This window comes from Centruroides sculpturatus, unplaced genomic scaffold (genome assembly GCF_000671375.1).
Source record: "Centruroides sculpturatus isolate CEXI.00-Female unplaced genomic scaffold, Cexi_2.0 scaffold1741, whole genome shotgun sequence".
NCBI lineage: Eukaryota > Metazoa > Arthropoda > Arachnida > Scorpiones > Buthidae > Centruroides > Centruroides sculpturatus.
Window position 1 is genome coordinate 103,748 of NW_019385937.1, and position 8,873 is coordinate 112,620.

General features: G+C 34.2%; 1 non-coding gene across 1 annotated transcript; it reads right to left on the reverse strand.

The window, feature by feature from the left end:
* Nucleotides 1–8,413: 8,413 nt before the first annotated feature.
* Trnar-ccg lies at nucleotides 8,414–8,486 on the reverse strand. The gene has a single exon. It is a non-coding gene; the product is annotated as a tRNA-Arg (tRNA).
* Between the last annotated feature and the right edge of the window lie 387 nt (nucleotides 8,487–8,873).

Genomic DNA, 8,873 nt, shown 5'->3' on the forward strand with positions numbered 1-8,873 from the left:
TACTTAACGAGCGCAGCCGAATCGTTAAACAACACCCATGAAATTAGTAAGCACGAAAGAAAGCAAAGTTGTTTCGTCCTACGCACGTCTCGCGATATACGACGGGGGACGATGAACTTTCCGACACTCAAATTTTCGTTGTATGTGATGAACGAACGCAAGTAGCATTTGTTCAACTGTAGCTTATTATGAATTAATGATGTTTATGGCATTGTTGCAAAAATTATGAATAAAGTACTGGGAGAACTCTTAGAAAATGAAAAAGTCCCTATGCTTATATCGACGATATAAGCATAGGGGCTGACAATGAAATAAGTAACGGGAGCTCACTTATCAAGTATTTGTGAGGTTATACAACGCAAACTTTGTTATAAAGCTAACTAAATCAGAATTTAATGTAAATGAAATTAAATTCTTGGAAAGAGTTACAGACGGTTTTAGCAGAACTACGGCAACAGAGTAGAGCGAAAAAGTTTTTAATATGTTTCGGCCCCATGATCTTCACATGGTAAGGTGTTTCACAGGACTGACTGGACGCTTCCGTGCGTTTATTCCGAATTATGTTGCGATTGTTCTGTCTTTAGATCGACTTAAACAGAAAGATGTTCTCTTCGAGTGGACGAAAGAATGTGAGCAAGCATACCAAGAATTGATTCAAAACATCAAATCCTATATTTCAAACTCCTGATTGGAAACAGAGCTTCGAGCTTTGTACCGATGCATCCCATTATGACAGAGGCTCTATATTATATCAGCAGGACTCCGATGAGATTCGGAGAAGGGAACAACGAGTTATAGGATACTAATCATATACTTTTAAATCAGCAGATGTTAATTACAACACAACTGAAAAGGATTGCTTAGCCGTGATCAAGGCAATTAAATATTTTCAAAGTTATCTGGAGGGAAGGGTTTACCATGCTTACAGATTACCTTCTTAATGGGTTTAAAAGAACCAAAAGTAAGGTTAGGTAGGTGGCAAGTCTTTCTACAAACATACGATATGAAAATTAACCATCGCACTGGAAAGGAATTAACAGATGCAGATGCCATATCCAGATTATGTCACAGCTTGAGGCGTATGCCAGTTAGGGTTTGGAAGTCTTGACATTCTCAAAGTCCCGGGACACGAGACAACCCACGATCAAAATCCCGGGACGTCCCGGGACTTCGAGACTTCTCAGAATAAAATTAGAATCGAGTTCATTTTTGGCGAGATGTATCAATAAAAAAGCAATTTTAGTAAAAATCAACATTTATTGAACATAAAATCAAATCCTAACATTTATAACGTTAATTAAAGTCTAAACAATTCGTATATATAATTCTTATAATCATAGATTCATTTTTTGGCAGTAAAATCTTAAAATTATAAAATCAACTTAGTAATCATCACCTAGTCTCTATTCATTAGTCATAATAAATAATATAATGAACTTGCAATTAGACATCTTTTCTGATTTAATAAAATAGGCTTTTAAAAACATCAGAACATTTACAGCTTTGTCCGACAATCTGTTTCTGATTTTTGTAATAATGCCTCCGGACAAGGAGAACACTCTTTCGTTTTCAACAGATGTCGGTTTTATTGTGTTTAAAGCAGGGCTGTTGAGTCGGAGTCGGAGTCAAAGTTGGAGTCGTGGAGTTTTGGTGTTTTAGCCGGAGTCGGAGTTGGAGTCGGTAGATTTTTACGCGACTCCACAGCCCTGGCAGGGCTGTTGAGTCGGAGTCGGAGTCAAAGTTGGAGTCGTGGAGTTTTGGTGTTTTAGCCGGAGTCGGAGTTGGAGTCAGATGATAAGGAAAAGTCGGAGTCGGAGTTGGAGTCGGTAGATTTTTACGCCCTGGTTTAAAGCCTTGGTTTAAAGCTTTATAAAGTAGTTCCAAACTATCAGTACGTTTTCCGGTTGCTTCAAATAACTGGAACTCCTTTTTTAATGCTGCTCTTGATCTTTTTGCAAAAATTTCGGGTACATTTTCTTCGATTTTTTTGATTGCCTGTTCCATTTGACTTTGAAACGACTCATCGGATTCGTTGTGTACTGTACAGCGACTGGTTCTGGGTTCGGCGTCCATTATTTCCAAATCTGGCGTTTGGATACGAGGGATATTTTCAAAAAGTCTGTAATACAGATCTTCCGCAAAAGTGCAGTTTTATTCAAATTCGAAGTAAAAAATCCGTATTTTGCGACTGTGAGCTGTGGTAGCCAGTGTGCAAATATTTTAATAAACATATAACCCGTTGTGACCATCTTTCTTCTAGACGGGCTTTCAATGTTTCAAAGAACCATACCGCCAGATTATCATTTGTCGTCGTTGATTGAATTTTCTTCAGTAAAACGTCACTTATTGCTTCGGCTGTGAGGAACGAAGAGTTTTGTCTGCTTAAGGTTTCTACAGCTATCTTGACTGGCTGCAATAAAGTAACGATTGACTGCAAACGAAGAAGACTGTCTTCATTCCATTTGTCTAACATGTATAAATCAATCAACGCTTTCTTTACGCAATTTTTGAGCTTTAAAAACCTTTTTGCCATTACAATTATAGAATTCCACCTCGTTTTGACATCCAGTAGTAAACTGAGTTCTTTTCCAAATTCTGATTTAACATATTTCTGTAATTGACTGTTTTTCAGTGGACTTTTTCTAAACAATTTCACTAGAAATCGAGTTTCATCAAGCACTTTTTTAATTTCATCAATTGATTGTAATGAGCAGTTTGTTTCGTAGCTGGCATTGCAGTCCTCTTCTTCATCGGAAGAGTTTTTATTCTCCATGATTTCATCCTCACTGTCATCAGTATCTTCGGAGGTAGAAGCTGCGGATGTGGCAGTAGCTTGATTTTTTTTTATAAAATGTGTCTATAACTCCTAGATGTATTGCGTGGTTCAAGCATAGGATCATCTCGCTGGGGCTATCTCTTCCAAACTTCTTCATTACGTTCGGACCATCGCTGGTGGTGGCTACAATATGTTTTTCAAAATCCAATTGAAATCTTTTCAATGTATCTTCAACTATTTGTCTGGTCTCTTCGGCACCGCACTTTCCGGGTATATACACTAATCCCAAATTGAAAACTTCTCCGTTTACACCATGCAGACACAAATTAAAGTATCTCCGGTTTCGGACGCTGGTCCATTCGTCAACTGAAAGAGTGAAACGTGTACCAGAAGCGACAAAATCTTTTAAAGTCTGAATAATTTCTTCTTTTCTCTCTTCATAATAACTCAATATGATTTTCATGACATCAGTTTTGTTCTTAGGAATTTTATAACCTCTCTAGATAATACTTTCACGAATGAATTTACTCTTTGTGATTGCCCTTATTGTAAGTCCATTCTCTGCCGCCAAGCGAGAAATTTCAGACAAAGACTTTTTTGCAACATATAATTTGCAACATCCTATTATTGTAGACTGCTTTTCAGTTTTAATTTTTTTACATTCTGGTTTGCAAGATGTCCCAGGCTGTATAACTGATTTTGATTTTTCCGACTGATTTACAAAAATATTATGAACTCTTTGCAGGTGCCTGTCAAGGCTTGTAGTATTCGACCCTTTACATGAAATTTGTTTCGGACATAATGAGCACTGTGCGGTTGATTCGTTTATTTTTTTATAATGTTTCCACACTTTTGATATACGTTCCATATTAAATGAATATGGAACGTATATTACCGATTACCATATTTTGATATACGTTCCATATTAAATGAATATGGAACGTTACCGATACCATATTTTGTCAGACATTTGAAAACATAGTCAATAACAGATTATCTAAAGATAAAGTGTTAAACACAGGAGGAAAAATACTTCTAGATTTTATTAACAATAACCAACTAATAATTCTGAATGGTAGGATGAGGGGTGATACCCCTGCTGAAATTACTTTTGTTTCCCCAAGTGGGAAATCCATAGTGGATTATATTATTTGTTCAGAAGAAATGATAAATTGTTGTAATTGTTTAAACGTTCTAGACAACGACCTTGCAGATCACTTTCCAGTTCAGTTGGAGTTAATAAAATATCAAAAAATAAGTAATAAGACATATAATTGTGAACAGAGTTACTCTATTAATCTGGAATTAAGACCGTCATATAATAAACGAAAATTGTTAAATGAGTTTGATTATATGATTGAGGAGATGTTAACCTTGGAAAAAGAAAATGAACCAATAGAAAATTACCTGAATATTATAACTAAACTAGAGGAATATAGATACAAGAATTGTACACAACAAAATAGAAAAATATTTAAATGTGAATGGTATAATAGCACGTGTTATGACTACAAAATTAAAAAACAAAAGAGTTTACAAGTCTTTAGAAGAACAAACACCAGTAAAGCACTAATGAATTATCTAAAGTATAAAAAAATGTATAACAATTTAATCAAAGCTAAGAAAAAATTATTCTTTTCAAAAATCAGCAAGAAATTATCAGAAGCTAAAGATTCGAGAGTCTTCTGGAAAATAATTAACAATTTTCGTAAAAGAAAGTCAGGATGGAATACACAGACTAGAGTTGAATACAATGTTTGGCTTAAATATTACAATAATTTCTCAGAGAATTATCAGAAAAATGTTGGTAAAAAATATATGGGAACCAAGACAAGACCAGAAATTCAACAGGACGAGATAATTAAGATAGAAGAACTACAGGACTGTATCAAAAAACTTAAAGACAAATCAACACCGGGATCGGACACAATACCTAACTCACTCATCAAAATGTTACCAATTGAAATTATTCGATATTTAACTAGACAATTTAACCTATTTTATAGTAATAGTATAATACCAGTCAAATGGAACGAAATTATTTTTACTATGATATTTAAACAAGGGAATAAACAGGAACCAACCAATTATAGACCAATAGCCCTTCTGTCTTGTCTACGGAAAGTATTTACTACAATATTAGCTAAGAAATTTAATTACTGGACAGCGGCGAACAATTATAAAAATAATACGCAATTTGCATTTGTAGAAGGAGGTGGAACTCAAACAGCCCTCTTTGTGTTACTGTCACTAATTCAAACTCAGTTGCTGAAAAAAAGACATAAAGTGTTCGCTTTGTTTTTGGATCTTGAAAAAGCATACGATATGATTAGCATTACTGACCTACAGAGTAAAATGAAGAGATGCGAGGCAAAAGAACTTTTGATAAATATGATAGGGTTGCTGTTCGGAAAATATAAGACAATCATTAAACAGGATACTAATATCTGGACATCATTCATTACCTACAGAGGTCTACTACAAGGTGATCCGTTATCCCCATATCTTTTCAATTTCTACCTATTTGACCTAAATGATTGTTTTATAAGAGATGAAGATGGGTTCCAAATTGAAAACCAGATTATACATACTATATCGTATGCCGATGACATTGTGTTAATAGCTCCTACAGCAGCTGCACTTCGTAGAAAAATCCAACAAATCTGTGAGTATTTAGAAAAGCTAAGAGTTAAAATAAATTCCAAAAAATCAACAATTATGATATTTAGAAACGGAAGTAACATATCCAAAAAGCACATGTCTTTTTTCATTAATAAAGAAGAAGTAAAGATAGTGAAGGAAATAAAATTTTTAGGAGTTACATTCACACCTAATCTCTCGTTCGAAAAACACTATAAAAATTCACTAAATAAAGCAAAAATTGCAATAAATAATTTAATTGGTCTATTCTGCAAGGCAAAAATAAAGAACTTACGTTCACATTTTCAACTTTTTAATTCGATTGTGATGAACTCAATGGGATATGCTGCCCCAATTTGGAGCATGGAAAAATTTAATGACTTTGAGAAAATTCAGAATATATTTATACGTAAGATATTCCAGCTATAATATAACATCCCGGGTAGTGCCTTAAGATTAGAAACAAATAGATTCAGAATAAATACTATACTAATAAAAAGATATTTAAAGTTTCTAATCAAAATTATTAAGGCTGAAGATATAACAACAAAACTGCTCTTCGTACTATATCAGAAATCAAGAGAAATAGACATAAGACGAAGTTGGATAATTCAGCTATCGAAGATAATAAATAAATATGGATTTTCTATTAAACTGTTTATGGATCGTACGTATGATATAGAGCATTATAGTAAAGAAATAGTACATAGAGTTATGGAATACTCTATTATCCAAGATATTGAAGACATACAAAAACGAGAAAAGACAAGCTGGTATGCAACAATTTTAAATTATCCAGTAAACAACAACTATATATTGACAAACATAGCTTTTAACGTTAAAAAGTTTTTTATACAGATTAGGTTAAATAAATATGGAATGATCATAAATGACAAATATATAGATTACACTCAATCAAAATGTCCAAATTGCACCAAAAATCTATCTAAAATTCATATTTTATGTGAAAATTGTAACGAAAAGGATAAACTACAAAGACTCCAGATTGAACCACTGGCTAAATGTACTAGTGAGCTGGAAATGTACAAGACATTAGATAGAGCTGATATTAACACGATTTATATGATATATAACTATGTAAAACAACTAATTAAATAATAATTATGACAAAATATTAATATAATTATATAGATAAGTATATGGTAAATACTAATATTGTTAAAAAAAAAAAATTATTATATGACGTGAATATGCGTTTCATCAAAATAAAACGCCCTTGTAACAGGCGAAAGCCTTCTACGCTAATAAAGATTACTTACTTACTTACATATTAAATGAATAGGTTGGTATCTATTTAAATTTGTTGACGATCTGAAACAATAATAATAATCCAAAATTAATGCTATATCTTTGTTTACTGAGTATCACTATCATATCAATTATTTTTTTTAATAAAATAACAAATCTCATCCAAGGTAAACGTCTAACTGAAGTAAACAAAATCTAGTGTTTGTTTTAACTTACGTGAGATGGGCGTCGTTTCCACAAGAGTGTCGTAACACAATCGCACACAGCACTTCACCTCAAAGTGAAATTGACTGACTGAGCTGACAGTGCTGACAAAAACAGTCACAAATATCACGATCTCATAAACAAACGTCACAAAATAACAACATGGCGGCGAACGCATTTGTAAAGATTGTCTCTTAACAGAGTAAGGTTAAAAGTCACACGGCCTTGTAAATTACCCCACCTGCGTTGTTTATTTTTAAACAGGAGAAAGAACAAAGGAAGCGTCGCTCGGCTAAACTTTTGAAAATAAAATTATTACAATACAATTTCGATAAGCTTGTCTCGATCTTGACCCGAAAGTCCCGGGACCCGAGACAATTAAATTTAGAAAAGTCCCGGGACTTCGAGACACGAGACGGCCCGGGACCCAAACCCTAATGCCAGTCTTCTAAATCGACAAGCATAAACGCTAGAAAACCACGAATGGCCCCGAAAACTCGGTTGATTGTCCCGAAAGATATTCAAAATGCCATTATGAAGCTATATCATGATGATCCGGACAGTGAGGGTCATGATGAGTTTTGGAGGACCTATTGCCAGTTAAATGCACGATTCTTGTGACCTAACATGAGATAAAATATCCAACTTTATGTGCAGTCTGATAAGTCAAATCAGTCAAGACCAACTCTATTTGCCCCACAATCGAAACTACTCTTCGATACGGTCGCATTGATTTTGAAGAGCTTCAGAAACGCACTGAAGGGGTGAAAACGACTAAAACATTTCTGGTGATCATAGACGAAGCTACATGAATAAAGTATGCTTAAAGCTATGAAGGAAGATGTTCGTAGTGTCATCCATTATTTGCATAATTTACCGTTATTTAATAAGGTAACTACGATCAGCGATCTACCTCGGACAGTTTCAAGCAATGGACCAGAGACAGGTACAGTACATTACATTAAAAACCACATCACCTTATCATGCTTCCAGAAACGGAGTGTGTGAGAGAAAGATACGAGATTTCAAGAAATTCCTTAACTGCTATCCAGATTTCAAAGGCGGGTGGAAAAGTTGCTTGGATGCTGCTACGCCACGAAAATCGTAGTTACAACTCTTATTTAGGTTGCTAACCATTATTCAAATGACAACGTACAGCTGCGCTTGTCAGGAATTCGAAGAACACAGGGGTCACGAAGGGGAAGGAATCGCTTGGTCTGGGGATAGAGGTGAGAAAGGTTCTCACCTTTCACCCTGGATGTGTTTCGAACGGACGTTAAATTTATCTGATTTTGTGGTTACTTTTCTGTTTAATTCTATTATTGTATTCATAACCTTCGGTGATATTACAACTAAATAACAAAAATAGTTTTAAAATGAAAATTTCGCTTCAAGTCTATAGCTCTTAAAGAGCTATTTATTGATAACTTCAGAATGTCAATATTTTATATTTGAAAATCTATTTTTAATAATAATACAAGCGAGGTCAGATGATTGTACTGCTAAATGAAAAGCAAAAATCATCGCTCCTGGTGGGACTCGAACCCACAATCTTCGGTTTCGGAGACCAACGCCTTCTCCTTTAGGCCACAGGAGCTGACTTTTTTTTTTAAAGTTGTATACTTTAAACTAGATGAAGTCAACGCAACTATGACTGATCTACCCAAAGCGGAGGAACTTCCTATGGAAAATTTGGCTCTAGTTACGTGTTAGACAACTGACCAGCCCGTTTGTTTGTCACGAACCCAGGATTCTTTACGGGTTCTAACGTAACCTAATCTTGTACAGGAGTTTTATTTAATCTGATTTTTTTAAGCTTTTATAGTTTCATATAGTTATAGGTTGTTATAATCTTGCATATTGTTCGGAATTATCAGGATTAAACCTACATTTTATTATAGCACATTACCGAAAAATTTACAACATATTTCTGCATTGATTAGTAAATCTTTGGGCAATATACTATGAAGGTTTTCACAAAATA